Source organism: Nyctereutes procyonoides, unplaced genomic scaffold, assembly GCF_905146905.1.
Source record: "Nyctereutes procyonoides isolate TBG_1078 unplaced genomic scaffold, NYPRO_anot_genome, whole genome shotgun sequence".
NCBI classification, from domain to species: Eukaryota; Metazoa; Chordata; class Mammalia; order Carnivora; family Canidae; genus Nyctereutes; species Nyctereutes procyonoides.
Window position 1 is genome coordinate 135,785 of NW_026575126.1, and position 21,409 is coordinate 157,193.

General features: G+C 53.7%; 1 long non-coding RNA gene across 1 annotated transcript; it reads right to left on the bottom strand.

Moving 5' to 3' along the window:
- Positions 1-3,629: 3,629 nt before the first annotated feature.
- LOC129519067 (uncharacterized) lies at positions 3,630-12,468 on the bottom strand. The gene is made up of 6 exons (XR_008666343.1): positions 11,520-12,468; positions 10,174-10,958; positions 9,407-9,582; positions 6,363-8,358; positions 4,745-4,982; positions 3,630-4,142 (listed from the first exon to the last, which is right to left on the bottom strand). It is a non-coding gene; the product is annotated as an uncharacterized LOC129519067 (long non-coding RNA).
- Positions 12,469-21,409: the final 8,941 nt, after the last annotated feature.

Below are 21,409 nucleotides of genomic sequence, written 5' to 3' on the forward strand. Positions count from 1 at the left end.
GTTTGAGCCCCGAAAGCCTCTGCCATCACACGGATCAGTCACCCTGTCTCTGAGCTCTCATGCCTTCATCTGCTTCCTGCTCACGAAGTCGCGGTGGGAATCCTCATAGTCCTCGCTACCGGGGTTTTAGGACATGTCAGGGCCTAAGCTTGGCACTTAATATTCCTCTTGATCCTCCTAACACAACGCTGTAGGGATGGATGGCGTTTTTATCCTGATGAGCAGATGAGCAAATGGAGGCCAGGGAGACTAAGTAATTTGCCCATGGTCACGCAGCAGGGCTGAAACTCCAACCCTGACATGTCCTCCTCCATAAAACTATTGCCATCTACACCTTCACTGTAAGGTGAGGAACACAGAAATGCTTTCTAACAACGAGAAAGCTTTTCTGCACATCGGCACTTACCATTATTTTAAAATCATCCACGAATCTCTCCGGATCTCAAAGGTGTAAGGACCGTCGACAGGGCTGGTGCTGACTGGTGCTGGCAAATCTCAGACAGAACCATCTTGGGTTATCAGTTCTTTGCATCTCTAACTTCTTCGGCCTCAAGAATGTAGAGGGAGAAGACTCGGGGAAGACTCCCTATCACTGGAGATTCACTGGACACTTGAATGTGGAGCCTGATCCTAGGTCAGCTTTGAGGAAACAAAGCTTGGCTGCAATCAAAACGGCCAGGGTGTTTGCATCATGCAAATGTGCCTGCGGTGGCCTTTGCCCTCATCGTGCCCTGCGGTGTGGGGAGACACCGAGGGGCTGGGGGGTGGGGGACTCCAACCACCTCCACGCTGGCTGCAGCACTTTATCAGGAACAGAAGCAGAAGCGAGGAGAAGTTGGTCCCACTCTGCAACTCAGAGGGGGCTGGAAAGATTCAGGTGATGTTGCTGGAGGTTGGCAAGTCCGAGCTGCTGCACCTGCCAGGGCGCTGGCTCACGGCTCCGAAGCCAAACAGGTTCTGGGGCTTGGTGACCCAAAAAGGAAGCTGCCCGGAAGTTGGGTGCTGCTGCTAGGGCACAGCGAGGGAAACCTGATTCAAAAGCCATATGATCCCTAGGGAAGTCAGTTCAAGGTGCGAAGGCTTCCTAGCTTGTCCCGAGAACCTCGGCACCAAGAACCACAAACAGCACATTTCACTTTGTACACAAAGGTCAATCCTGAGGCATCTGGAATCTTTAAATTATAGGACTACATGTCTGGGTTCTGCTGTAGCCTAGACACTGTTAACTTTTTTCCTACTGTGATTTTTAGGCTTCTCCTCTAGAAATTGGTTGTATTTAATATACACAAGTCTTCAATTTCCCAAAGAAAAATCCATTAAAAAGAAAACAACGTCCCAGTCTGGGCAGGTTCTGCAGCTGCGAAGTGCGGGGCGGATGCCAGATGGTGGCGCCAGAGGTGCCAGGAGGTGGCAGGAGGGCCTGGCTGCTGTCGACCTAACCCTAACCCTAACCGTAAACCTAACCCCTAAACCTAACCCCTAAACCTAACCCTAACCCTAACCCTAAACCTAACCCCTAACCCTAACCCCTAACCCTAACCCTAACCCTAAACCTAACCCCTAACCCTAACCCTAAACCTAACCCTAACCCTAACCCTAAACCTAACCCCTAACCCTAACCCTAACCCTAACCCTAACCCTAAACCTAACCCCTAACCCTAACCCTAAACCTAACCCCTAACCCTAACCCTAACCTAGAGACCGGGGACCTTCAGTGTCCCTGGGCTGGGCCCTCATGACCAGCCAGGCTTTGTCCACAGTGACCCAGAGTCTGGGAGGGTGAGCGGGGCCCGCCTGCTGTGGAGGCCACGCAGCTTCTCTCCGGGAAGATCCCAGCGGGTGAGCGGCCACCCCTGCCCTGCTCACCTGCCTTGCTCGGCCGGGCGGGCCCAGGGCTCCCCCCATGCCCCCCGCTCACACGCTGTCTCCTCCTCTGCCTCTAGGGACGGCCTGTGTCCCAGGCGCCCGCGGGCCTTCCTGGGTGGCCCCTCCCGCCCTCTGGGTCCCCACGGCGAGCACCCTCATCCGCTCAGGGCAGCGCAGCCTGCAGGTGGAACAGAAGGCCAGACGCCGCGTGTGTCCCCGAGGGCCGGGCTGCAGCAAGGCTGGGGAACCTGGGCCTTGTGGGCCCGTCACAGCCCGGGGTCGGTCACTCGTCACCCTCAGTGTGCAGGAGCTGAGGGACGCCTTGCAGGCCCGTGCACCGAGGCCCCGCAGCGGCCAGGGTCCCCCGGAATTTGGGCCCGCGTGGCCTGCCACCAGGACCTCCCTGCCCTTGACCCCAGAGCAGAAGCCCTCGCCCCCAGTTGTGTGTTAGAATCTGAAGAACTTTTAAAAAGACCAAAAAAACCAAACCCAGAAATTGTCACAGCCAAGCGAAGCCTAAGGGGACAAGATAACTAACGGTGCTGTACTAGGTGGGATCTTGGCACAGGAAAGCGACATTAGGAAAAAACTATGGAAACGTAAATAAAGCATGAACTTTAGTTAATAACGATGCATGAAAATTGGTTCATTGGGATCCCTCGGTGGCGCAGCGGTTTGGCGCCTGCCTTTGGCCCAGGGCGCGATCCTGGAGACCCGGGATCGAATCCCACATCGGGCTCCCGGTGCATGGAGCCTGCTTCTCCCTCTGCCTGTGTCTCTACCTCTCTCTCTCTCTCTCTGTGACTATCATAAATAAATAAAAATTAAAAAAAAAAAAAGAAAATTGGTTCATTAATTGTGACAAATGCACCATACTGATGTCAGATGTTCACAGTAGTGAAACTACGTGTGGTGTAGACAGCAACTCGCTTTACGACCCTCATAGTAATTCTGTAAGTCTAAATCTGTTTTAAAATAAAAATTCTAGTGGTGCCCGGGGGGCTCAGCGGTGAGCGTCTGCCTCAGGCTCAGGACGTGACCCTGGGGTCCCGGGATCGAGTCCCGCGTCGGGCTCCCTGCACGGAGCCTGCTCCTCCCTCTGCCGTGTCTCTGCCTCCCTCTCTGTGTCTCTCATGAATAAATAAATAAATAATAACAAAATAAAATAAAAAGTCTATTTAAAAAAAAACCCGCAAAGCCTGGGCCCTATGTCAGAGCAATTAAATGAAAGCGGAGACCCCCTGGAGGTGAGGGCCAGGCATCGGCACCTCTTCATCAGCCCCCAGCGGTGCAAGGCTCCTGAGGGCCGAGCACTGTCCCCCCCTCCCCGGGGGCCCCAGGCCGCAGGAGCGCTGGCTCCTCGTCCTACTCGTTGCTGTTCTAGCGCGGAGCTCGGAGTCGGGCCCAGGCGTTCCCTACGTGTTTGATGAGTGAACCAATGAATGTTAACCTCTCTCAGTTCAACCTGACGTGACCAGCTCTGCAGAGACAAGATGCTGTCGGGCAGCGCCTCTGTCCCGAGGGCCTCGGGGCGGTCTGGACATTGCAGCTGCAGGGGAAGCGGTAGCCGTGGGGCCCCAGGCATCCCCCTGACCCCGCGGAGACCGAGGGAGGCGGGAAAAGGAAGCAGACTCGGAAGTGGCCACCTTGCGAGCTGCAGACCCAGAGGAGACCTCAGTAAAGATGAGTGGATTGAAGAGTTTTTTCTTTTTTAAAATATTTTATTTATTTATCCATGAGGGACACAGAGAGAGAGGCAGAGACACAGGCAGAGGGAGAGGCAGGCTCCATGCAGGGAGCCTGATGCGGGACTCGATCCTGGGACCCCGGGGTCATGCCCTGGGCTGAAGGCAGATGCTCCACCGCTGAGCCCCTGGGCACCCCTGAAGAGTTTTGCTTTTGCTGGTTTTCTACCACATGTATTTCCTGTCATCTAAGGTCTACCCTGCCCTAGCTAAAGTCCCCTGCAGAAAGGGTGGGAACCTAGGCTGTGAGGACGTGAGCGGCTGGGGTCTGGGCGGGGTCCTGGCCTGGGGCTGGGGGACAGAGGCTGCCTCGGGTGTGGAGGGAGCGGGGGGGGGGGGTGGCTCCTCCTGGATCTGCGGGGGCCGGTGGGGCCTCCACAGGAAGGGTTACAGCTCCCGCTGGGCTGCCCTAATTCTGCGCCGGGAGCTTCTCTCAGGGCTTTACTTGCTGGAGGGTCCGTTCACGTTCACAGGCTCCTCCTGAATGATCCTCCATGTCTCCCTCCCATCTTGTTGGTGATGAAATGAGGCCTAGAGGGAGGTAACCTACCCCAGGTCACATCAGGAGGAAGTGGTAGGACCAGAATCCACCACCTGTAACCCAGCTCAGAGTGTGTCCCGCTACCCGCCACCCCACGGCTGGCGAGGGGCACACCGCCTAGGTTTGCAGGAAAAGCACCGACTTCAGAACCGGGCCAAGCGAGGATCCAACCTGGCTCTGCGACCTTGGATGTGGCACTTAACCCTCCCAGGCCCCCTTTTCTCAACTGTAAAGCAAAGCTCCCAGCCAGGTTGCTCCGAGGGTTAAGTGAGATCGTGTATTTAGCCTTTCTCATCTCCTTTCTCCGTTCCCAAGCTTATCTCCTTCTCATCCCTGTTCCCATTTAGCATTCACATTTCTTTATCTTTCCAAAGCAAGGGAAGAAAAGCAGAGGTTTTCCAAGTCTTGATCTATTCTTCTGATGGAGCAAAAACTCAACTCTCTCTAATGGAGCTGAGTTATCGGAAATATACCTCTGTGCGTGTTTATGTTCATGTTTATACGGGTGCCCATCTGACCACGTGTGCACACGTCATACGAGTGTGCGTGAGGATGAACGGTTAGGTAGGCATAGATATAGATCCAGCTTTACCGGCTATAAAAGATCCTTGCTGGTGTGGCCTGGTGGAAAAAGGCGGTCACCCACTGGTGCACGAGCCTAAGGTAGAAGACAGTGGGGCGAGATCCATAATTTCAACAGGGCTCCAAAGGTGGGGAGTGTTCAGTTTGGCTGAAGGAGTTAGAGCGGGCTTCTCAGAGGAGCTGACACCACGTTGGAGGGGCAGGAGTTGGTGAGGCAGAGGGCACCAGCCTACGACATGGAGAAGACCCTAGAAGGAAATAGAAAGGACACGTTGAAAAAAAAAAAGAAAGAAATAAAGAAAAAGAAGAAAAAGAAAGAGAAAGAAAGAAAGAAAGAAAGAAGAAAGAAAGGACACATTGTGGAACTGTCGGTCACTGCGTCTGCGGGAGAGGAGGTCCCCTGCAACATGGGGGTGAACCTGGGCCCTGACGCTACGTGCCTGTGTCATTTCCTTGGATCACCTGGATGATGTACGTTATTACGCCCATTTACAGAGGGAAGTAACGTTCAGGGACTTCAAGTCACCTGCCCTAAAGTCCATAGTTAAGAAACAAGAGGCCCCGAGAACCAGTGGTACCCCCTGGTCTTCCACACCGACTGCAGGCGGGCGAGGGAGCAGGCTGATGTGGGAAGCAGGGCCAAGAAAACAGGAGGACTGAGCTTTAGTGCTAAGTGGCCTTGACGGTCCACAGAGGTGTTACGGGTTTAGGGGAGATGACACATTTTTAAGTGCTTTAACTGGGAAGGCACCGCAGATGCTGAATGCACCAGAACGCAGGGCAGGAAGTCACGTCTGCCTAAGTTTTGAGAGAGCATCTAGCACAGTTTGCAGACCAGGGGCTTCCCTGGGAAACTGGGGAGTGCTGAAGTGCTTGGACGGCGGCATCAGGCAGGCCTGAGTCCGGCTCTTGTTCTCTTTACATTCGCTGGCTTCGGGGCTGTGGGCAGACCCCTTCTCTGGGCCCCGGGTCCCTTACCACTGAAAAGGGGGGGCTGTACCCGGGGGGCCCCAGGGTCACACAGTCACATCCCGGGTCTGCCCTCCCCAGACGTCGCAGCTGGGCTCAGGGTCACCTTCGAGATGGCCTCCAGGGACCCCACAGAGAGCTCCCCAATCTTGGGAAAGGAAATATAACTTAAAAAAGGAAAACCTTGATTGAACTATTTGGTTATAAATACGGTTTATGGAAAAATCCAGATGATACTGAAAAATATAAAGTCCATACATAAAATGTAGAGGATGCAGAAACAGTATAAGAATGAATAGGAAGTTTGTCTAGACCTAGATGCTACTAATTGTTTGGTATGTGTTACTAAACATGTTTAATAAGAATAAATATATGTAAATCAGTATTTAAAAATCTTCTTTTGTATAATCTTCTCTGTCATTAGTTAAATATAATATAAATGATACTCTTTGCATATAGAAACTGCTTTCTAAAAATTCTAGTTGGATTCCTTTAACTGATCAAAAATGTTATTGAAAAATTAGTTGAGCATTTTTGACGTCAGTACCAACTGTTTCTGTGTTAATGATTTGCCAAATAGCAAGTAATAAGCCTGTTAGGTGGTGTCACGAATTATTCTTAAAAAATCTTTGCAACCTTCTGAAAAATCAGATACAAACCTGGTCAGTTAACCTTGACTTTACATCTTTAGCTTTAGGAGATACTGTTGCTGACCTCAATGCTTTATGGAAAGCTCGTTCTCGCGACGATGTTCTCTTTACTAAGAGAAGCCGGTCCGGGACAGCGCTCTGGGGAAGGCCGCGTCCGCTCCATCACGCCAGCAGAGCCAAGCTGTCCATGTCCGTCTAAAACCTCCTGTCGGCGGCTGGAACTCTGCAGCTGTCTTCCCTTCGTGCCGTGAGCGATCGGCTCCCGCAATCCAAGAATAGTGCAGCGGGTGAGGGGGCCACGTCCCTGGTGGGTGAGGCTCTGGAGCGCGGCCGCCCACGCCGCAGGTAACGCCACGGAAGCCGGACGAGGCCTTGGCTACCCGAGCTCCGGCTCCCAGCGGTGCGAGTCTGGTCGGGGGAGCCCAGGCTCTGCTGTGACGACAATCCTGCCCCCGTATCACCAGCTTTGTGTATGAGCACGTGTCGCCCACTCGGTGCCCTGGTCGCCAGGTGGGCCCTGCTCGTCTAGTCGCTCGGGGACCCGGAGGGACAGAAGCTTCATTTCACCTTCACCATGTCCTTCGAGGACAGGAGGCAAGTTCTTCAAGCTCCCATCCTGCTGAGCTCCAGGCAGCTTCTACCGACACTTTATGGTGTCAGATAAGTCACTAGGGCTACATCTAATTCCAAAGGGGCAGGGAAGAGGGATCCTGCCACCCCCCAGACATTTACCCTGAAGCCGACCGTGTGAGCTCCGGCAGGTCAGCTGCCCTCTGTCCGCCTCAGCTTCAGGTTCTGTAAGAAGGAGGGTTACCTGGCCCCGTATCCCGTGATCCATTCGTCAGGCCGCCTGTCAGTGAGGGCCGCAGTGTCCGCGTAGAGCCCCGCTCCTGGCCCGGCCGAGCAGGCCTCATCCCGGCTGAGTTCCCTCCCTCCCTACGACGCGGGGTGAGGTATTCAGCATCCTCTGGACCCCGGTTTCCTGATCTGTAAATGGAGGTGATAATGGAGCTGGTGTGCCGACAGCGTCCGTGTTATACAGGTTACGCAGGGCCAGCGAGGTCCCAGAACAGTCTCGGGCGTATCCGAGGTGTCATGTGCTTGCTGGTCTCATACTGATCCCCCCTGAAGCCACTTCTACAGTGAATATTCACTCCGAATCTTCCTAGTTAGTTGTGAAAGCTCTTACGAGGACTGAAGGGCAAGCAGGTGGCAATCTACGTCTACGTTGCAGATGGCGGGGTCCCCACGGGAAGTGTAAGGGGAGGAAGTAGTGTTTCTGGGGTTTGAGTTTCTGCTTCCATCGACTGAGCACCGAGTGTGTGCCCGGCTCTATACTGAATGCTTCCGCGGCGACCCGAGGAGGTGGTCCTCCACATGAGGAAACTGGGGCTTCAGGAGGTTAGGGACACGCCCCAGGTCCCACAGGGGGTGGGGGTGGGGCCTTGGAAGCACAGGGTGCAGGCCAGGGTGCAGTTAGACTTGCATGGAAGCCTTTGTTCGTCCCCCTGAGCATGTTGTCAAGGATCGTCCGCTCGTCCTTTCACCCGTTCACCCTCTCCTAGACTGGAAGTCCCTCAAAGGCAGAAGGGGTTGCCCTTAATTCTCGGGGCCTCTACATTCCTCACACCAACCAGTGACACCACAGGGTGACCGTTAGGGGGAAGAGAAGGAAGCCAAGATTGGAGTCTTGGATTTAGATCCCCGCGGCGGCCTGATGATCTCCAGAACGTCACCTCTTCTCCTGAGACTTTCGCTTCTGGACCCGACTCTGCTGCACACGACTTTCCGTCCAAAACGGCTTCACGGCCCCGTCTCCCAACACTCACGATGTTCTGGACACTTGTTGACTCGGAGCTACCAGCACACTCAAGGGTGCTTATTATCAATTTAGGCCACTTGGCTTGTCTTCGACTCACTTCAAAGTCAGGGAGGGAAAGATACCATCCAAGACATTTACGCGTCTTTCTTCACCAGGGCGAGAAGCTTCCATTTGCCTCAGGTTCTGCCAAAGAAGGAGCCGAGGGTGAGACGAGGGACAGGACCCCGCGGAGCCCGTGGGGCGCAGGAGCCGCACCGTGTGCCCGGGAGAAACCCCTCGGACCAGGGTGCTCTGGGGAGGCAGGGCCCGCCTGACCTCTGGCAACCAAGCCCCGGCGACGGGCTCGCGGGGTCCTGCCCATGGGCTGCCCACGCGGTGGGCACAGGCTGCGCCCGACCTCCCGCAGCGCCAGCCTGCGGAAAACCACGCGGGGAGCAGTCGGCCGCGGCCTGCAAGTGGGTGCACGGGGTGGGGTGTGCAGAGCTGGGGGAGCAGCTGGGGAGTAGCGGGGGGAGCACCTGGAGCCCTGGCCTGCCGGGCCCTGCACCCCTGCTCCTGCCGCCCACACTCACTGCGGTGCTGACTGCTCAGATCACCCCTGGGCTCCCGGACCGCCCGGAGCCCGGAAGGACTGGCACCCCCTGCCCTGCCACATCAGGGCCTCTGGCCGTTGCCCACCGCTGGGACTCTACCACAGGCCCCGCTGTGCTGCAAGCCCCTCCCAAGGCTCCCGGGCCCCGTGTCACGGGGGGGACCACGCGGCCTCCCCACGCCTTCGTCGGGGTCTGTGCCCACCTCGGGCCCCACTCCCACCTCGGGCCCTGTACCCACCTCGCACCCTGCACCCATCTCAAGGCCTGTGCCCATCTCAGGCCCTGCACCCACCTCGGACCCTGTGCCCACCTCGGGCCCTGCACCCACCTCGGGCCCCACACCCACCTCAGGCCCTGAGCCCACCTTGGACCCTGCGCCCACCTCGGGCCCTGTGCCCACCTCAGGCCCTGCACCCATCTCAGGCCCCGTGCCCACCTCAGGGCCGAGCCTCCGCAGCCGCCTGCCTGCCTCACACACACGGCCACCGACCCTGCGATCTTCCCGCAGACCTTCCGCGGCCCCGGCTCCCGGGCTGAGCCCCAGGCCCCACTAGATGGCCGCAGCGCACGGTCACGGGAAGTGTCCGAACCCCCGGGTGCTTGGGGACACCCAACTGCCTTCCGCAGCTTTGGCCCACCTTCCGATCCCAGAGGCTGCGAGGTCCCGCCCGGGAGCCGCCCCTGAAAGCACCGAGGGGCCTGGGACCCGAGGGCGGGGCCTGCGTCGGGTGCTGCGTCCTGCGGAAAGCTTGTGCCAGCCCGGAGCATCCGTCCAACTTCCATCTGGTACCAAGTGCTTGAAAGGAGCAGGGACCTGGGTTGGGCACCGGTGAGAGAAGAGCCCACGGTTAACACTATGGAGGCAGACCTGGCCTCAAAATTTGGCCCCGCTGCTTTGGGGCTGTGGGGCTGTGTGACCGTGGGCCAGAGCCTCAGCCTCTCTGGGCCTTGCTTTCCTGTGTGTCCTCAGTCAAACCGCTGGAGTTGGTCGTGAGGATTAAATGAGATACTATATAGGCCCGGCCTAGTGCCTATACCGCACAGGCGCTCAGCAGGGTGGACAGTCGCGTCCAGGACATTCTGGGAGCTCGGGGCTTCAGGACCCTGCTTGGCTGCAGGGGACGTGGGGAGTGAGAAACAGCCCCTTTGAGGAGCTCAGACAGAGCACCAGTCAATGAGCAAAATGCCGCAAGGGAGACATCGCGGCCGGGACATATAAGGGGTGTTAGGAGAGTGGGAACCAGAAGGCTCAGCGAGGCGCCCGAGGGGAGCAGGACGGTGCCAGGGGGAGGGGTGCAGGGCCCGGAGAGCAGCTCAGGGACACGGGGGCAACCAGAAGGGCGCAGCTCGGCGGGGGCCCCCGGCGCCCAAGAGGAGCGTGAAAGGCCTCAGGGAGGCAAAGCACCTGGGACGGGACTCGGGCCGGATGTAGGACAGCTGGGTTCAAGGTTGATGTCCTTCCCCTTCCAGCCATTGACGTTCGGCGAGGCCTTGCCCTCAGAGCTGTCACTCCCCATCAGTAGGACACGGAGGGAACCCTCGCTCCTGAACGCTGCCGCGCTTGTGCAGACTCGGGTGTGTGTGCAGCCGTGTCTCTTGGGCTCTGCAGGGCCCCCCGTGACCCGGGTCCTCCAAGGGCATCGTGGGGGCCTCCTCAGCAGGGCGCTCACTGTGTGAGTCGAGTGTGTCCTTGCCATCCCTCCTCCGGCAGGTTGGGAGCACCTTCCCCTCTCTGCGGCCCTGGGCTGAGGGGCTGGTTCACGCTGGCATGGGTGTGACCCCCTCTGCGTCTCACTCAGCGGAGAAGCTAAGCACGGTCGTGGTCTTGTACACGTGTCCCGGATGAGGGGCTTCCCAACGCCCAGGAGACCCTGGCAAACCTGCACGGCTTGGCCACCCAGCAGATGGCCGAGCTGGGCTGCAGGCCTGCGGCTGAGCTGGAATCTCATCCGGGCCTGTCCGCCTTAGCACCCCAGCTCTTAGCCTCTGCACAGGAACTCAAACCAGCAAATGCTGTCAGATGGTTTCAAAACAGAGTAATCGCCGACTTCTGATTCATCCCCGAACCGACTGATGAGCCTTCCCCGGCTCTCAGCTTACCCGCTCTCCTTCCGCACAAGGAGCGTGGCATTCGGTCTTGGGCTGTGACGCTCATACTTCGAATACTTCAAATATTGTCCTGTGAATAGACTGTAAACAGAGAGGCGAGGAGGAGGAGGAGAGGAAGGGGGGGATGAGGCTCGGCCACCAGCACCTGTCCTCCTGGGACCGCAGCCGAGTGCTGTGTCGGGCTCTCTGCTCCCCCCCCCGTGCCCCCCAGCGCCGTCCCCTCGCCTCCCTCCGGAGCCGGGGGCACCAGTTCCGAACCCTCGGCAGGCCGGCCCACCCGTGAGCCCTGCAGCTGGACAGCAGCTGTGAAATGGGAGTTGGGGAGGGCCGCTCGGCTGAGCAGAAGCTGTCAGGACCCTTGCTGTGTGTTCCAAAGCGCATTTTAAACCGGCGGCACGGTGTGAGGCTGGCGGCCCACGGTGAAGGATGAGCAGGATGCCTGCTGGGCGACAGGCAGGCGTGATGACACAGGGGCCAAGTGCTATTTACTCCCTGGGAACAGGTGCTACCCGGGACTCGATCCGTCCTGCCTGCCTTCTCTGCCCACATGTCCCAGGCCCGTCAAGGCAGCTCCTTCCAGGGCCCCCGCGGCCCCAGCCCCCCGCCCCACCTCGCGCTTGGCTCGGGGCGTGCTCGGCTCACCGGCGCCTGGAAGATGCCAGCGGCGGGCGGCTCCCGCCTGGGCCTCGTGCTTGCTGGAAGCGGCTCGTTTTACATAAGCTGTTGGCGCAGATGTCAGGTGACAACTGCCTTTCGGCCCTGGTTAACCTACAACCATCCTATCTGCGCCCACGCGGATGCAACAGAGGGCGGCACGGGGAGAGTCCTGGAAGGGGGAGGGAGAAAACTCTGCAAGCAAGTGTGTTTGTGCACCAGCACACTCACCTCTGGAAAACACCCGAGGCTGCGAAGCACAACTGACTTCTCTGCGACGGGAGAAACCGAGAGCCGTGCAGACAAGCTCCAGCTACCCCCAGCTGGCCTTTCCTCCCCTCATTATATGTTATTTCCTTAAAGCTCTGGTTGGTAAACATGCAACAGTCCTTTGTTGATTCACAAAACAATACAGAAGTCGGTTAAGACATTTCTCTGCACAGTTGGATTAAGGACAAATAGAGAAGAGGAAGTGAGCAGGAGGCCGGGAGGCCTTGTGGGGCCCATGAACCAGACCACATGCTGCATTCGCCCCGGGCCCTTCCACTCGGACCCTGTGACCCCCAGAGCATGCCCTGCCAACTGTGACCAGCCCCTCAGCCCAGGGCTGCAGAGAGGGAAACATGCTCCAAGCGGCCGGTGGAGGGATGACAAGTACACAGATGACCACAGCACGTGGCCCGGGGTCACAGGGCCTTGAGCGAGGAAAATGCACGCTGCGGGTCCGGAAGAGGACAGGACCGCGTGAGGCTGGGGAGCTGGGCAGGAGACGGCCCCTCGCGCTCCCAGTTGGGACCCTCAGACACTGTCCTCACTGGCATCCTGCCTCCAGGCTCGCGCCACCCCCAGGGCACCCCATTCTGCCGCCGGAACGGTCCTTCCAACTCCAGAATTGACAGAGTCCCCCATTCATTTGAAACCCTCCCTGGCTCCCACCACTCCGGGATAAAGGACGCGACCCCAGGTCACCTAGCCGCCCTCCCTCCCGGCCTCACCGCTGTGTCTTCTCTCCCGTGGTGGGAGGCCCTGCATCCCCGTCCCCCCTCCGGCTGCCCCCCGGGTCCCCCTCCTGGTCGTCCCTGCATGCGACTTCCTCGTAGCGTCAGTCATGCCATCCTCTGTGCTCTCTTCCCCTTGCTAGAGTTCTTTGGGTTAGAGTACTCCACGTGCGTGCCAGTGTTCACATGAGCCTGGAGCCTCTTAGGCAAGAGTCACACGTAGTTCAAGGCTGTACCCCAGCATCTAGCACAGTAACTGGCGCTTAGTCATGCTGCATACACGTCGGTTCCCTCCCTTTCCACCAGAGGAAAGCTGACATCCTGCTTGGGCTGGCCATGCCCCGCGTCCTGAGTGCCTGCTTCTCCCTTTCTGGGCCTTTCCTCTGTAGTCCTCACCACACCCTTTTCCAAAGCCTTGTGCTCCTTCCATCCTCAACAACCTCCTCCCACTGCAAAACAAGAAAACAAAAAAGAAAAGAAAAGAAAAGAAAAGAAAAAAGTCCTGGTCTCGGGTCTTAGGGGAAGATAATGTCTTCCAATAATTTAATTTTATTTGTTCTCTTTCTGCAGCTCACGGAGCTCACAGCTTGACCCTCATTATAGAGGTATTGAGGCCTCAATCTGGTAGGCCAGCAAAGAGAACCCAAAGAGGCGATGGGGTGGGGAACTGATTGTTTTTGATCACCTGGTATCTCTCATACACCAGCTCCTTTTGTCCCACAATAACCCAGTGAACAGGGTATTTTTACCTTCATGTCATAGATCAAGACACTGAAACTCAGAGGCAGCAACTGACTATCCCAAGGTCACTCAGCCGATAACCAAGGGAGCCAGGATTTCAACCCAGAATTCTCTAATTCCAAAGGGCTTGCCCCTTCACTGTAATGTGGAGGGGGAGTCTGTGGAGAGCGAGTGTCTGACGTTTCTTAATCAAACTTCACACACACAAAAAATGGAAAGCCACCGTGCTGATTGTTTCTTCACCCTACAAGTCCCAGGTTGAAATCCTGGTGCTGCCAAGAGGCCCCAGTTTCCTCCAGCCTGCCTGGTTAGGAATGCATTTTATTGCATTGCACGGTCTGGAGTTGTTTCCTATGTATACATCTTTTCATCTGAATCCAAAGGCTGTAAACATGTTCCCCAGACAGGGTCTAGGACGGTGCCCGGCACATGGCAAGGAGCCAACCAGTAAGTCCCTTTATTCCAGACAGTTATTGATTTGCAGAGTCAGAGACCCAAGTTCCACTTTCAACTCCTTTTATGACCTTGGACAAATCACCACCATTTCTCTGGCCTTCAGTTCCCTTATCTCTAAAGGAGGCTGGCTCACAAGATCTATACTATCCGACACTTCTCTCCTCCGTGCTGGGCATCTCAGAGCCTCCCATCCACTCACTCGTTTAATCCCCACAACAGCCTAGGAAGCGGATCTCATTTTATAGAAGCAGGAAAGCAAAGCACAGAGAGATGAAACGGCTTTCTCAAGGCTACACAGCCAGTAAGTGGCAGAGCCCGGGTTACAGGCCAGCCGTCTGCTCCCAGAGACTGTGCTCTTATCATTACACTAACCTCCTCCCCTAGAGTCCTTTCTACACGACGTAAACGTCCCTTCATTCACTCTACAGTCATTTCCTGACCCTCTACTCAGTACCAGCCACAAGTCTGCATTGTGATGGGCACCAGCGGCAAGAACCCAACAAGCTCCCAATTCTGCCCTTGGGGTCCCCATGGCGGAGTGGGGAGAGGTAGCTGAGTGACCACAGGCCATCGAGGTATCCTGAACGTCTGTACCAGCTACAGCACAGGCACATCCAGCATATGTGCCTCCCAAATAGCCCTACACCGGATTTCTCAGTAATTACTGTGTTTTGTTTTCTCGTGGATTCACATCATAACGCAGAGGTCCTCTGTTGGGAACGGGGATTAAGCACCGCTGACCTGTGGGTGCTTCTGACCTGCCATCTCTAGTTAGTTGGACCCACCTGCTCAGGCCCTATCACAGGCTCCTCCCAGTCTACCTTCAGCTTCCCCTGTACCCTCATCACCCAGCACCACCCTGCATACGACTTTCCCGTCCAGGCCGAAGCCCCTCTGTTCCTACAGGCATGTCAACTGTCTCACCTTCCCTCGCCTGCTGCAGCCCCACGCATCCTTCTTGGCTCATCCTAGAGTCCACCTCCATGAGGCCTCTCTTGATTCCCTAACCAGATGCAATCACTCCCTCCTCACCCTTCTGTGCAGAGTTCAAGTTCCTCACAGGCAAGAACATGTTTTATGAGCGATTCTCCTGGGCGTGCATCACAGCAATTCCTGGTGCAGAGCAGAAACTCTGAGGCACAGTACAAGGTACAATTAACTTGCCTGCAAAGTCCTCGTTTCTAGCCTCTACTTAATACTTCTGTGATGTACTCAATTTTTTTTTTTTTAGTTTTTGTTTCTTCTGATTGCTAAAGAATACAGAAAGATGTAAAGAAGGCCTAATTATCCATAATTTCTACCCATCGGTGATAACCACTATTGCTCTTTTGGTAGATTTCCTTCTTTTCTCTACACATGGAGCACACATGGAAATAAATATACTATAATTATTTATTGTAATTTTTCACTTAATATTTTGTGAATATTATCTTTGATAAAATGGTTTCTACAGGATTTTTTTAATTGTTGAGGTATAGTTCATGTACAATAAATGCCCCCATTTTAAGTGTGTAGTTTGGTGAGTTTTGACAACTGCGTACACTTGTGTAACCATTACCATAGACGAGATTTAAAATATTTCCATCACTCTCAAAAGTTCCTGAACACCCTTTTGAAGTCAGCCCTGATGTTGCCCTCAGGCTTGGACAACTCCTCACTTGCTTCTACAGCCTGATTTTTAATGACCACGTAAGGTTCCATCATATGGGATGCCCTAATTTGTTTGGCTGTTGCCTGACTGTTGGACCTTAAGGAAGGTGTTTAATTTTTCCCTGTAATAAACGACAACCCAGTGAACAATCTTTGGTCACGCCTCTGATTGTTTCTTTGGGATAAGTGCTCGGACCTGGAATTGTTGGATCAAAGGGGATGTGCAGTTTCAAAGTTTACGATAAATATTTGAGCAAGTCACTTTTAATCCTTCTGAGTCTCCGTTTCCTCATTTGTAAAATTGGAATTAAAAATTCCAACCCGAAGGACTTGTGAGGATTACCTGGGACAAGCTATAGATACTTTGAGTAACTAGTAAACTGATCCACAGATACTTGGGAGCTGAGTAGGAGGAAGAGTCTCTCTGATCTGATCTTGACACTCGCCTCTTTCCTAAGTGTTGACCTTGAATACGTTAGTTAACCTTAGCCAGCCTCAGTGTTCTCATTTGTCAAATGGGAATAACAGGTTCCCTTCTCCTAGGGTTGTAGGAAGTTTAAGTGAGATACTCCACGTAAAGGCTTAGGATAATTCCCAGCTCATAGCTGCTCAGTAATTTGTCGTGATTAATTCTGGTCGGAGTCCTTGGTTACAAATAAAGGGGCACCAACTCTGGTTGACTTAAAGAAAATAGGAAGTTACTGAAAGGCCATTGGGTGGCTTACAGAATCGACAGGAAGGTTAAAGAAGCAGGTGTGGAAAATGGGCAGGAACGGATGTAGACTGGGCAGCTGAGAACACAGCTTGGCCTCGCCCCAGGAACCGTCAGATTGTGACCGGGGGCTGGCACTGCTGCTGCCACTCAGACTGCGGCTGGGATCATCTCGGCCATCCCCTGTCTCTGTGTCACTTGCTCTAGATTTAGAGTCCCAGACCGAGGCATCTGAACGGCTGCGCCCAGCATGCAGGTCGGAGCCCTGGCTGCCGGCGGACGGGGTGGGAACTGCCTGACTTCTTCCAGCTTCTCTAGGAGGGAGGGAGTTTCCGGCTTCTTCCCCAACCTCACGGAATGACAAAACTCTCTGAAATAGAAAGCAGGCTCAGATGCTGGGTAGTTGAAAATGATAAGTCCACTATGCTATTATTTTTAACATAACTGAATCAATATAAATAAATAACAATGTATCCTATAAGTACATGCTAAGTGCTATAGGGCACATCATTTCAATGAAACTTCTTTTTTTTTTTTTTAATTTTTTATTTATTTATGATAGTCACAGAGAGAGAGAGAGAGGCAGAGACACAGGCAGAGGGAGAAGCAGGCTCCATGCACCGGGAGCCCGACGTGGGATTCGATCCCGGGTCTCCAGGATCGCGCCCCGGGCCAAAGGCAAGCGCCAAACCGCTGCGCCACCCAGGGATCCCTCAATGAAACTTCTTGATGAGTGCTCTGATGAAAGAAAGATAGAGCAAACTTGCACATCTGGATAGTGTCCTAGTGGGTTTTCTTCCCACGGGAACAGGTCTGTACAGACTTTTTTTGGTTTTAAGGACACAGGGAGAAGGACAGAGGACACAGGAAGAAGATAGACTCTGATTTACTGAAAATGAGCACTCTTGAGCAAACACTTAAATCCCATTGTTCATTTCCTTTTGGTTTAATGTGATATAATTTTTCACTAAAACTGGTGAAGTACAGTCACTTAAGATGATGTAGAAAATCCACAGCTGAGGGTTAACCTGGGGCTGGTTTGATTTTAGGGGGGATCAGTTGGACATAGTCAATAGCAATTTCTATCATTACTCTTTTTTAGAGCTGTGGTTTATTCAGCCCTTTTTTTTTTAAAAAAAAGGTTTTATTTATTTATTCATGAGAGACACACAGAGAGAGGCAGAGACACAGGCAGAGGGAGAAGCAGGCTCCATGCAGCGAGCCCGACGCGGGACTCGATCCCGAGTCTCCAGGATGACGCCCTGGGCCGAAGGCGGCGCTAAACCACTGAGCCACCTGGGGATCCCGTTATTCAGCCCTTAATGGGAATTGCCTTATTTAATTCTCACAATCACCCTTGGGAGAATTCAGAGGCTCAGAGGATAAGGCCAGTGTTCTCAAGGTCACTGTGTGACCTTTTCCACTAGTGAGTGAAAAGTTTGGGATTTGAAGCCAGGTCTGCCTGCACCGAATCCAAAGCTCTAGCTACAAGTGTAGCAGAGGACACAGCATGCACATGAATGTGGGGAGCTGGGGCAAGACCACCGTGTAAACGGGCGTGTTGGCCAGGTGGATGGAGCCTGAGGACAGAGGGTGAGAGGTGAGCTCCCCAGGAGTGAGCTCACACATACGAGTACATCCCCAGGGCCCCAGGGCCTCGGGCCTAGCTAGGGTGGTGGACTAGCTGTTGGTACAAGAGATGTTCTAAAAATGTGTTTGTTCTGCCTTAAAGACTTTCCTATTGTAAAAGATTAAATGAATATGTGCAAATATATGAAATATCCCCCTCTTTCCTCCCCCATCTTGCCAGGCTACCAGTGGTACCAGTTGTTATGCATCCCGTCAGAGCTCTCCCTGTGCACTCACAAATATAAGGTACACAGCATAGATCCTTGTATTTCTTACATAAATGGTATCATACTATATGTGTTGTTCTAACATTTTCTGTGTTCACTTAACAATACGTCTCAGAGATCTTTCTGTGGTGGTATATATAGTTCCACCTCATTTTTTAACAGTTGCATAATTTTCTATAGTGTGACCACTGTATGAATATATCATAATTAACACTGTTAAAGATTTGAGATGCTTCCGATTTTTTTGTGTGTGTGTGTGATTAAAAAAACAAAAACTGCAATGATCCACAAGTGATTTGCAGCTTCCGAAAGCATATTCAGACTGATAGTGCGTATCAGCCTGTTCCACCGGCTTACAGGTCTGTAGGTCTTCGTGATTTGAGACCTTACAGAGAAGCCTGCAGGTTTAACTCTGCTCTGGACCCTCCCCTGGTAATCATCTCTGACCAGATCCCTTCCCTTGAGTTCGTCGCCTTTTTCTCCTGTTACCTTTCACTCTGTACGCATCTTACTCACTCCCTATTGCTCTGAGATATAATTATTTCTATCTTTGTGCTTTTTCCTACCGGATTGTGAGCTCCTGGAAAGCAGGGACTTCATTTTCTTTGTTTCTAGGCCCACGCCTGGCACACGGTAGGATCAATAGGCATTGGCTAAATGAAGCTGAACCCATGTGCTGAACACACCAGCAGTCCCCTCAAGACCTCTAAAGGCAGGGTCACGCTGTCTCATGCCACATCATACATACTATATGCATACAACGTATGTGCTGTCACAGAGAAACGAAACCGTTCTGTGAAATACTTGGATTTACCAATGATTAGAAGACATGGATGAAGTCCTTCTTTCTTGATCTAAAGAGAGTTGTTATGAATTCTCTGTATTAGTTTCCTAGAAGTGCTGTAACAAGGTTCCGCAGACTGGGCGACTTAACAGAAATGTGTTGCCTCCGTTCCGGAAGCTAGACCTTCAGAACAAAGGTGTTGTGACATTGCTTCCTTCCGAGGGGTCAAGGGAAGGTGTGGTCTAGGCCTCTCTCCTTGGCTTGTGGTTGGCTGTCTTCTCTCCATGTTTCTTCATGTTATCGTACCTCTATGTCTGTCTGTGTCCGAGTTTCCTTTTCTCAGAAGGACACTAGTCCTGTTGGGTTAGGGACCACCCTCATTTTAGCTTGATTACATCTGTAAAGATCCTCTCTCTAAATAAGGTCGTGTTCTGAAGTGCTGTGGAGGTAGGTTGAGTTAGGACTTGAGCATATGAAGTTGGGGGCAGGGAGACAATTCCATTCCTAACACTCTTCTTTTGAAAACCATTTTTAAAATCATATCAAGGAACTCTGATCCGGCATCTTCTGGGACTATGAAAATTAAATTATAAAAGGTCTTTGAGTATGCAATTTGCAGAGGACCAAGCCTTGTGAAGTGTCTGCCCCATTCTGGGCCCACAGCATCTGGAGCCCAAGCTCTCTCCTCCCTTGAGGCTGAAGGTGCTCCACTCACTGCTAATTACACTGCCAGCCATTCCCATGGTCTTGAAAATATTTCTCTGAGGATATCAAATCTGGGATCCTGTTGCTGATAAAAGCTTTCAGTTTCACAAGAGTTTGGTTCTTCAGGCGTTTTTTTCAGCTCAGGACCAATCTGGCAGATGAGCTGTGTGTCATCTACATGTACTTGATTTAAGACGAGGCCGTGCGATGGAGCCTAGCTTGGGGTCCAAGGGGGACTCCTGCCCTAAGTGTGGCTTATGGGCCCCTCCTCCGAGGCCCCACTCTGGGGCCTCTCTCTGATCCAGCCCTAATGCAGATGTAATCATCTCTCTTCACCTGTCTCATTCACTGTATTCCCTTAACAGCTGACACTGGGCAGCTGATTTTTCTGAATTAGTCAACAAATCCCAAACTGCTTGCGTAAGAACCCCGCCTCCAAGATAGTTCATGGTTTTAGCAAACTAGGCCAACTGAGGGGAAAGGAGCAAGAGAGTAAGTCTGGCATCGAGCAAGAGCCAGGGAAGGTGTGCATGTGGGATTGAGGATGGGAAGGCTGGTGGAAATGGACGTGGAAGTCTCCCAAAAGGCTCATGTACCCACCCACCCGCCCACTCACCTACCTCCCCATCCATCTACCCACCCACTTATCATCTACCCGCCCACCCATTCACCCATCTGTCCGTGCATCCACTTATCCATCCACCCAGTCACCCAACAACTATTTCTAAGCACTTGCTATTGGCAGACACTCTGCGGGACATTAGGAACGAAATAGTGAGTAAGACCGAGTGCCTGTCTTCTCAGGGCTGACATTTTGTGGACACAAATAAAACTCAGGTAAAGTAATGCATAGACACTGTGTTTATGTGTGTAGCACTCCATACGCTACACACACGAGATGAAACCCAAAGCAGGAAAAGGGGTGTGTTCTCCTCGGTAGGGTCTAAAGGGAAGGCTTTGAAGAAATGATGCTTCAGCAAAGGCCTCCTTGAAGTGAGGGAGAAAATCATGTGACTACCTGGGAGAGAGCAGACCAGGTGAAGAGAAGGGAGATGCAAAAACCCCGGGCAGGCCGGTACCTCGAACAGAGGGAGGAGGCCCATGAGGTGGGAGCAAAGGAAGGCAGCAGCAGGTGATGACAGCGTAAAGACCTGCTCTCTTCTAGGGCTTTAAAAAACCTCTTAAGCAGACAATTATTAAGAGCTTACTACATATTAGACTTTGTTTTAAGGACTTGTGAGCTATTCATTTATTTCTCACAAAAGAATATTTGCTTGGTATTATTAGCATCCTTATTTTATAAATGAAGACACGGAGGCACCAAGATTAAACAGCTTTGCCCGAACACGGCTGGTAAGTGACGGAGCCAGATCCATGGCCCAGGCTCACTATGTGACCGGGGAACACGGCGCCGTCCTTGGGTAGAGACTCAGCTCTGGTTAGCACCGCGGGAGCCACCTGCTCCCTCACGCGCTCCTGCCCCATGTGCTCCCCCGCTAGTGCTTCGAGGAGCAGCTAGTGTTCATTCACTCACTCAACAAAGGGACGTGCTCGTTAACCTCGCCGGGCACACACGAGGGCACTGGGCACACAGGACAAACAGGAAGACGATCGAGGTGAGAAGGCCGGAGAGCAAGGAGGCGATGGCTGGGCGCTCAGAGCCGTGAAGGAGAGAAGCGCAGGATGTTACCAGGACTCGGGGGGAGGGGGGGGCATGTGTCCGTGCTTCAGTGGCTCAGGACTTGCAGAAGCCTTGCTAGAGAAAGGTGACCCGGAGCCCGGTCGCCCCGCCTCCTGTCTGGTAGAGAGAACCTTGTCCGCAGCGAGCCCCGCTGCTGACACGCCTGTCCCCACACAGCACGTGCCAGCAAACCCACTCTAAACTGTTCACGAATCACTGGTCATCGCTCCCCTCCCCTCCTGCCCGTCCCTCCCCCACCTGGGGGCTCAAGTGTTGGAGCCCCTAAAAGGTGGCT